We start from the raw sequence: 9946 nt of genomic DNA on the forward strand, positions 1-9946 counted from the left end.
CATTACTTCCTTCAAATTCAATAAGTGGTTCAACAACAAAGTTATATTTCTGCAAATAAGAGATTTAATTCCAGTTCTTTTTGTTCTCGGGATCATGCTCTCTTTAGGAATCATTTGGCGCAATCATCATTTAAACTTGTTGGTCCTCTTTTATCATTGTAAAAGTTTAAAATGGTCATGCTTACCAGTATCCTACTGCTTTGTAGCACTCTTAACCATCAATTTTCACTAGCTAAGTCCAAAAGCATGCATTGTTTAGAGATCTACTTCACTTGGACATTCTTTACTCAGTTCACTGTTCACATTCTTGCTCTTGTCATATGCCTTTGCTTGAGGACAAGCAAAGATTTAAGTGTGGGGGAACTTGATAAGTATATTTCACATATATAATTTTGGTACTCAAATATAGCTTCTATCGTGACATATTCGTCCATTCTTGCCATGATTGATTGAATATTGCTTGATAATCATCAAAAAGGATCATTTACTAGTCTTTGGTCTATCTTGCAGAAATGTGCACAAAGGCACTAATAATCGTCAAGATTCCGTCTATGTGGCTATCGAGAAGAGTGAAGAAGAGAAGAGAAGGAAGAAGAGACTTGTGTGAGATGAAGAGAAGTAACCAGGGGGCTAGGTAAAGAAGTGGGAGGACCTTCTTGTGAAGAAAGAAGAGAAGAAAGAGGGCCAAATCACAAAGTGCAGATGAGAGGAGGGGAACAAAATCCCTAGGCACTGGAGGGATCCGATCGGGCCTGGCCATATCTCCATCTCTCTTCTCCCCCACCAGTTCTTCCACCTTAGGCCGCTGTCTCGGCCAGGCCGGCGTGGTGGTGCGCCTCTGCAGCCCAGCCACCACCATCTCCATCCATCTCCGCTGCGCCACCATCCACATCAGCGCCCTGCGCCATCCATCACCAGCACCAACACCCAGCGCCACCCAGCACCTCCACACGCTCCACACCGCCGCCATCCATCACCACCGCACCACTGAACACCTCAGCGCGAGAGTTTCCCTGTTGCCGTCCTTCTTCCCTTGCCTCTGCTGCTGCTCTTGCTTGCGCCCCTGTGCTGCTGCCTTTCTTCTCCCCTTGCTACTGCTCCCCTTTTCTAGCGCCTCAACCTGCTGCTCCTTCTCCTCCGCCTGCTGCTAGTCCCTTTCCCACGCCTCTGCTGCTCCTCCTCTTAAAACTGCTGCTGCTCTTCTTTCCCACGTTCCTGCTATGAACTCTGCTTCTCACCTCCGTTGCTGCTGTTTCTCTTCTGAACCTCTGCTACTGTTCAGCTCTGAACCTCTGCATCTGTGTTGAATGTTCTTTCAGTGTTCTTGAGATGTGTAAAACTGTTCAATATTCAGCTTACAATTTGTGAAACTTTTGTGATTCAGTGGTGTCTCTATGTTATACATATAGCTTGTGTACTGCTTGCTGCAGTAAATTTCAGTTTGTAAGTTCCTGTGATAGCTCCAGTACATGTGACTTTTATGTTGTCTCAAGTTCCTGTTATATATATACATATGTGTGTGTCTGTGATGTGATACATTTATGTTCTATCCTACAACCTTATTGTGTTAGCATTTTATTTCTCATGTAAAACGAAAATACCAAAAATATTATTGAAGATAATCTGAACCTCCTTTGCCCTTTTTGCATTTTCTTTGGTGACGATCTTTGGGTACAACCTTGTTTAGTGTAGGTTTATTTTCTTGCATTCATAATCTGAATTGTGTTACCTAGCTTTAGCCAAGCACCGTCATTGATTTTCCTAGTCCCTCATGAGAACACGACACTCGTAGTTTGGGGCGTAAAAACCCCGCTATATTACAATTGATCATTTTGGCGCCGTTGCCGATGACTAGCGTCGAGCGATTGTGCGAAGCTATAGACTAGGCTTAGTATAGTTTTTGTTTAAATTTCCAGTCAAATTTATTTCTGTGTTTCTTTTACCTTTTTACTTTTTGTTGCCTCGGCTTATTAGGATAGTAACCCTCTCACCAATGTTTCATGTTTGTGAGCGTGTGTAGGATATCTTATTATTTGTAGGCTGATTGACAGTTGCACTTGAACATATGGCTTTAGTACGTGATCTTTGGTTGCCAAGTAGTTTGGACACGATGACAGGGCCAATTTGGCCATCTATTGAGGCCAAAAATTTTGAGTTGAGGCCTGGACTTATTGCTCTCGTCTTGCAGAATCAGTTTAGAGGATTACCCAATGAAGACCCTCATGAGCACATTAGTAATGTTCTGGAGTATGCCAATACAGTCCAGTATCATGGCGTTTCCCAAGATGCTATCAAGTGTATGTTGTTCACATTCTCTCTCAGAGATGCTGCTAAGGACTGGTACTATTCTTTGCCATCAAGATCATACACTTGGGGTGATATTTCACAAGCTTTCCTGCATAGATATTTTCCACTTTACAAGCAAGCTGCAATTCGTGACCAGATCCTCAGTTTTGCGCAAGATGGTAGTGAGAGCTTGTATGCAGCTTGGGAGAGATATAAGTATTTGCTTAGAAAATGTCCTAATCATGGGCAAAAGGATTGGTTAGTGCTTCAGATATTCTATAGAGGGCTGACACATGCTTCAAGAGATCTTATTGATATGTCAGCTGGTGGAACAATCATGAACAAGACCGTCGAGGGTGCAATTATTCTCATTGAGAGCATTGCCTTCCACCAAATGCAATGGGGTTATGAAAGGCCTAGTTCAAATCCGAAGGTTGCAAGCCTCGTGCAATCAGAAGTTGTGTGTTCCATAAGTGAACAGAAATCATCCATGGTGCCTAATATTCAAAACCAGCATGTTTCATTCCGGGGACAACAACATTTCAGAACTGAATTAGATCCTCCATATAGAACGATTGATCTTACTTCAATTATCCTTGACGATGATTATGATATTTTTCAAGATGATGAAACTACTGTAGATCAGATGGAAACCACAGTAGCAGATCCAATACCTCATGGCAATGAAACTGTCCAGAATGAGTCAAAGCTGCAAGAAGATGTTTATGAGGAACCTACTCTGATTGATGCTAAGTTGAGACAGCAAGATATGGAGAAATTCACTTGTGTTAGTCAACTATGTGACTGGTGGAATTTAGTCGTGTCACCAATTGCCCACACTTGTGTTACAACGGTATCTGGGCTATTTGTCAAGAAGAAATCATTAGCTCCACCGGTGGTTGCCTCTATCACAGTTAAAGAGAGTATCTCAGAGAAGAATAGTGAAGATGAGATTCCAACTCCTGCACATACAACTAAGCAAGTCGGAGCCATTGCAAGGAGAGAGATACAAGAGGTTGAATCAAATTTAGAAGAGTTGATACTTCAATATCCTGAGAATATCCCACGTGTTGCTGAGCTGCATGACTGGTGGAAGTCATCAGTGTCACTGTTGAGACTTAGTAGTGATGGTGATGAGGAGAACATTGCTCAGAAAGACAGCGAGGTAGTGATCTCAGCACCCCTACCAGATCATGTTAGTGAATATTCACATATGGGGACACTTCAGACTCAATTAAGTGTTGCTGGTAGTAGCACCATAGAAGATCCAGAGGAAGAGAGTCCTCAACTTGAAGAAGATTTACAAGAAGACAAGGAACAAGATGATCAAGAGCTGCAATTTCCAAGTGATCAAGTTAAAGACTCATCATCTACTACTCCTGAAGAAGTACAAGAAGCTGCAGTAGATGAATATGAAGAACCTGATATTCATTGGCCTATTGTCATACATGAGCGCGATGTGTCAGGTTTACCCAATCCTCTTGATGACATGATCCCTTGTGATTTCTTTGCTTCTAACTTGCATTGCATGATGCCATCACTTAAGGTAGATTTGAAAAACCATTTGCTTGGACATGATCATACACACCCTGTTAGTGGCATTACTCTCATTTGTGATGATCACAATTACTTTCCTCGTGCTACTTCTATGCTTAATGAAACATATCATTCCCATGTTAGTCTTGAGCTTAATGATAAATATCATCCTCATGTTAGCATTGAGCTTACTGATTTGTACCGTCCTAAACATGTGCTTTATAGCTATGCTTATGTAATTGGGTACTCTATAGATGATTTAGAGGGCATTACCCTTGTCACTTGTATTGTTTCCTTGGTTGAGTGCTCTTTCAGGTTGTTGCTTGTGCATGATCCACTACATGCTGACCAAGTTCGAGATGACATTCCCTGGGACCCCGGTGGACCCATGGCATGGGGATGAGGAGAAGCAAGGAGCACACATGAAGAGAGAAGCTGGAGCAGGCATGAGGATAGAGAAGCAAAAAGAGAAGAGCTGCAGCTTAGAGAGTGATCAAGCGAGTGCTACTTCATAGTGCCCGGTTAGCTGTTTCATGACCCATTCTGAGTATATCATCCATTGATGCTTGCTGAATTAAATTGCTATTTGGGTTGCTTGTGCCATTTCTTAAATGTTGTCCCACTGAATTTCACCTTTGACATATGGTGCTTGATGAGAATATGCGAACTAATTGTTGAATGCCTTGTAACTAGTGATCTACACCCTGTTTGCTCTGCTGAAAGTAGTGAAAGCTATTAGTTCTAAGTGCTCAAATCCCTAGTACACTAGAAAACTAAATCATTTTCTGCATTTACTATGATACACCTAGATCACCATGTTTAGATGCTGAATTTGTGCCAAGTGTGTTCCCATTGAGAGCAATCACCTAACCACTATGGAATAGCATGCTATGTTCCCTGGATCGGTAGCATGTGAACCAGACATGGAGAAGTGATGATTCCTGTTTTTGTGCTTATGCATTGTTCATTTAAGATAAGTAATAATGAATAAATTAGTCTGACTACCTACAGTAGCATGTCATGTTCTTGGGATCGGTGGCATGTGAAATCGGGTTAGCTTGGGCAGTAATTATTATAAAAATGTAATTGTCGAACCAGGTGTATACCATGTTCTCGGGATCGGTGGTATGTTCCTTTGGGGAGACAAACAAGAAAACTATATAATTGGTCGAGCCGGGTGTATACCATGTTCTCGGGATCGGTGGTATGTTCCTTTGGTGAGATCAATAAAATATTATCATTACTTCCTTCAAATTCAATAAGTGGTTCAACCACAAAGTTATATTTCTGCAAATAAGAAATTTAATTCCAGTTCTTTTTGTTCTCGGGATCATGCTCTCTTTAGGAATCATTTGGCGCAATCATCATTTAAACTTGTTGGTCCTCTTTTATCATTGTAAAAGTTTAAAATGGTCATGCTTACCAGTATCCTACTGCTTTGTAGCACTCTTAACCATCAATTTTCACTAGCTAAGTCCAAAAGCATGCATTGTTTAGAGATCTACTTCACTTGGACATTCTTTACTCAGTTCACTGTTCACATTCTTGCTCTTGTCATATGCCTTTGCTTGAGGACAAGCAAAGATTTAAGTGTGGGGGAACTTGATAAGTATATTTCACATATATAATTTTGGTACTCAAATATAGCTTCTATCGTGACATATTCGTCCATTCTTGCCATGATTGATTGAATATTGCTGGATAATCATCAAAAAGGATCATTTACTAGTCTTTGGTCTATCTTGCAGAAATGTGCACAAAGGCACTAATAATCGTCAAGATTCCGTCTATGTGGCTATCGAGAAGAGTGAAGAAGAGAAAAGAAGGAAGAAGAGACTTGTGTGAGATCAAGAGAAGTAACCAGGAGGCTAGGTAAAGAAGTGGGAGGACCTTCTTGTGAAGAAAGAAGAGAAGAAAGAGGGCCAAATCACAAAGTGCAGATGAGAGGAGGGGAACAAAATCCCTAGGCGCTGGAGGGATCCGATCGGGCCTGGCCATATCTCCATCTCTCTTCTCCCCCACCAGTTCTTCCACCTCAGGCCGCTGCCACGGCCAGGCCGGCGTGGTGGATCGCCTCTGCAGCCCAGCCACCACCATCTCCATCCATCTCTGCTGCGCCACCATCCACATCAGCACCGCTGCGCCATCCATCACCAGCACCAACACCCAGCGCCACCTAGCACCTCCAAACGCTCCACACCGCCGCCATCCATCACCACCGCACCACTGAACACCTCTGTGCGAGAGTTTCCCTGCTGCCGTCCTTCTTCCCATGCCTCTGCTGCTGCTCTTGCTTGCGCCCCTGTGCTGCTGCCTTTCTTCTCCCCTTGCTACTGCTCCCCTTTTCTAGCGCCTCAACCTGCTGCTCCTTCTCCTTGGCCTGCTGCTAGTCCCTTTCCCCACGCCTCTGCTGCTCCTCCTCTTAAAACTGCTGCTGCTCATCTTTCCCACGTTCCTACTCTGAACTCTGCTTCTCACCTCCGTTGCTGCTGTTTCTCTTCTGAACCTCTGCTACTGTTCAGCTCTGAACCTCTGCATCTGTGTTGAATGTGCTTTCAGTGTTCTTGAGATGTGTAAAACTGTTCAATATTCAGCTTACAATTTGTGAAACTTTTGTGATTCAGTGGTGTCTCTATGTTATACATATAGCTTGTGTACTGCTTGCTGCAGTAAATTTCAGTTTGTAAGTTCCTGTGATAGCTCCAGTACATGTGACTTTTATGTTGTCTCAAGTTCCTGTTATATATATACATATGTGTGTGTCTGTGATGTGATACATTTATGTTCTGTCCTACAACCTTATTGTGTTAGCATTTTATTTCTCATGTAAAACGAAAATACCAAAAATATTATTGAAGATAATCTGAACCTCCTTTGCCCTTTTTGCATTTTCTTTGGTGACGATCTTTGGGTACAACCTTGTTTAGTGTAGGTTTATTTTCTTGCATTCATAATCTGAATTGTGTTACCTAGCTTTAGCCAAGCACCGTCATCGATTTGCCTAGTCCCCGATGAGAACATGACACTCATAGTTTGGGGCGTAAAAACCCCGCTATATTACAATTGATCATTTTGGCGCCGTTGTCGGGGACTAGCGTCGAGCGATTGTGCGAAGCTATAGACTAGGCTTAGTATAGTTTTTGTTTAAATTTCCAGTCAAATTTATTTCTGTGTTTCTTTTACCTTTTTACTTTTTGTTGCTTCGGCTTATTAGGATACTAACCCTCTCACCAATGTTTCATGTTTGTGAGCGTGTGTAGGATATCTTATTATTTGTAGGCTGATTGACAGTTGCACTTGAACATATGGCTTTAGTACGTGATCTTTGGTTGCCAAGTAGTTTGGACACGATGACAGGGCCAATTTGGCCATCTATTGAGGCCAAAAATTTTGAGTTGAGGCCTGGACTTATTGCTCTCGTCTTGCAGAATCAGTTCAGAGGATTACCCAATGAAGACCCTCATGAGCACATTAGTAATGTTCTGGAGTATGCCAATATAGTCCAGTATCATGGCGTTTCCCAAGATGCTATCAAGTGTATGTTGTTCACATTCTCTCTCAGAGATGCTGCTAAGGACTGGTACTATTCTTTTCCATCAAGATCATACACTTGGGGTGATATTTCACAAGCTTTCCTGCATAGATATTTTCCACTTTACAAGCAAGCTGCAATTCGTGACCAGATCCTCAGTTTTGCGCAAGATGGTAGTGAGAGCTTGTATGCAGCTTGGGAGAGATATAAGTATTTGCTTAGAAAATGTCCTAATCATGGGCAAAAGGATTGGTTAGTGCTTCAGATATTCTATAGAGGGATGACACATGCTTTAAGAGATCTTATTGATATGTCAGCTGGTGGAACAATCATGAACAAGACCGTCGACGTTGCAATTATTCTCATTGAGAGCATTGCCTTCCACCAAATGCAATGGGGTTATGAAAGGCCTAGTTCAAATCCGAAGGTTGCAAGCCTCGTGCAATCATAAGTTGTGTGTTCCATAAGTGAACAGAAATCATCCATGGTGCCTAATATTCAAAACCAACATGTTTCATTCCGTGGACAACAACATTTCAGAACTGAATTAGATCCTCCATATAGAACGATTGATCTTACTTCAATTATCCTTGACGATGATTATGATATTTTTCAAGATGATGAAACTACTGTAGATCAGATGGAAACCACAGTAGCAGATCCAATACCTCATGGCAATGAAACTGTCCAGAATGAGTCAAAGCTGCAAGAAGATGTTTATGAGGAACCTACTCTGATTGATGCTAAGTTGAGACAGCAAGATATGGAGAAATTCACTTGTGTTAGTCAACTATGTGACTGGTGGAATTTAGTCGTGTCACCAATTGCCCACACTTGTGTTACAACGGTATCTGGGCTATTTGTCAAGAAGAAATCATTAGCTCCACCGGTGGTTGCCTCTATCACAGTTAAAGAGAGTATCTCAGAGAAGAATAGTGAAGATGAGATTCCAACTCCTGCACATACAACTAAGCAAGTCGGAGCCATTCCAAGGAGAGAGATACAAGAGGTTGAGTCAAATTTAGAAGAGTTGATACTTCAATATCCTGAGAAGATCCCACGTGTTGCTGAGCTGCATGACTGGTGGAAGTCATCAGTGTCACTGTTGAGACTTAGTAGTGATGGTGATGAGGAGAACATTGCTCACAAAGACAGTGAGGTAGTGATCTCAGCACCCCTACCAGATCATGTTAGTGAATATTCACATATGGGGACACTTCAGACTCAATTAAGTGTTGCTGGTAGTAGCACCATAGAAGATCCCGAGGAAGAGAGTCCTCAACTTGAAGAAGATTTACAAGAAGACAAGGAACAAGATGATCAAGAGCTGCAATTTCCAAGTGATCAAGTTGAAGACTCATCATCTACTACTCCTGAAGAAGTACAAGAAGCTGCTGTAGATGAAGATGAAGAACCTGAGATTCATTGGCCTATTGTCATACATGAGCGCGATGTGTCAGGTTTACCCAATCCTCTTGATGACATGCTCCCTTGTGATTTCTTTGCTTCTAACTTGCATTGCATGATGCCATCACTTAAGGTAGATTTGAAAAACTATTTGCTTGGACATGATCATACACACCCTGTTAGTGGCATTACTCTCATTTGTGATGATCACAGTTACTTTCCTCGTGCTAGTTCTATGCTTAATGAAACATATCATTCCCATGTTAGTCTTGAGCTTAATGATAAATATCATCCTCATGTTAGCATTGAGCTTACTGATTTGTACCGTCCTAAACATGTGCTTTATAGCTATGCTTATGTAATTGGGTACTCTATAGATGATTTAGAGGGCATTACCCTTGTCACTTGTATTGTTTCCTTGGTTGAGTGCTCTTTCAGGTTGTTGCTTGTGCACGATCCACTACATGCTGACCAAGTTCGAGATGACATTCCCTGGGACCCCGGTGGACCCATGGCATGGGGATGAGGAGAAGCAAGGAGCACACATGAAGAGAGAAGCTGGAGCAGGCATGAGGATAGGGAAGCAAAAAGAGAAGAGCTGCAGCTTAGAGAGTGATCAAGCGAGTGCTACTTCATAGTGCCCGGTTAGCTGTTTCATGACCCATTCTGAGTATATCATCCATTGATGCTTGCTGAATTAAATTGCTATTTGGGTTGCTTGTGCCATTTCTTAAATGTTGTCCCACTGAATTTCACCTTTGACATATGGTGCTTGATGAGAATATGCGAACTAATTGTTGAATGCCTTGTAACTAGTGATCTACACCCTGTTTGCTCTGCTGAAAGTAGTGAAAGCTATTAGTTCTGAGTGCTCAAATCCCTAGTACACTAGAAAACTAAATCATTTTCTGCATTTACTATGATACACCTACATCACCATGTTTAGATGCTGAATTTTTGCCAAGTGTGTTCCCATTGAGAGCAATCACCTAACCACTATGGAATAGCATGCTATGTTCCCTGGATCGGTAGCATGTGAACCAGACATGGAGAAGTGATGATTCCTGTTTTTGTGCTTATGCATTGTTCATTTAAGATAAGTAATAATGAATAAATTAGTCTGACTACCTACAGTAGCATGTCATGTTCTTGGGATCGGTGGCATGTGAAATCGGGTTAGCTTGG

At 42.0% G+C, this 9946-nt stretch overlaps 2 pseudogenes; both read right to left on the reverse strand.

Moving 5' to 3' along the window:
* Window positions 1–2443: 2443 nt before the first annotated feature.
* Window positions 2444–2535, reverse strand: LOC123118068 (uncharacterized; annotated as a pseudogene).
* A 4970-nt stretch (window positions 2536–7505) lies between these two features.
* Window positions 7506–7597, reverse strand: LOC123118069 (uncharacterized; annotated as a pseudogene).
* Window positions 7598–9946: the final 2349 nt, after the last annotated feature.

This window comes from Triticum aestivum, chromosome 5B, assembly GCF_018294505.1.
Source record: "Triticum aestivum cultivar Chinese Spring chromosome 5B, IWGSC CS RefSeq v2.1, whole genome shotgun sequence".
Classification (NCBI taxonomy): domain Eukaryota; kingdom Viridiplantae; phylum Streptophyta; class Magnoliopsida; order Poales; family Poaceae; genus Triticum; species Triticum aestivum.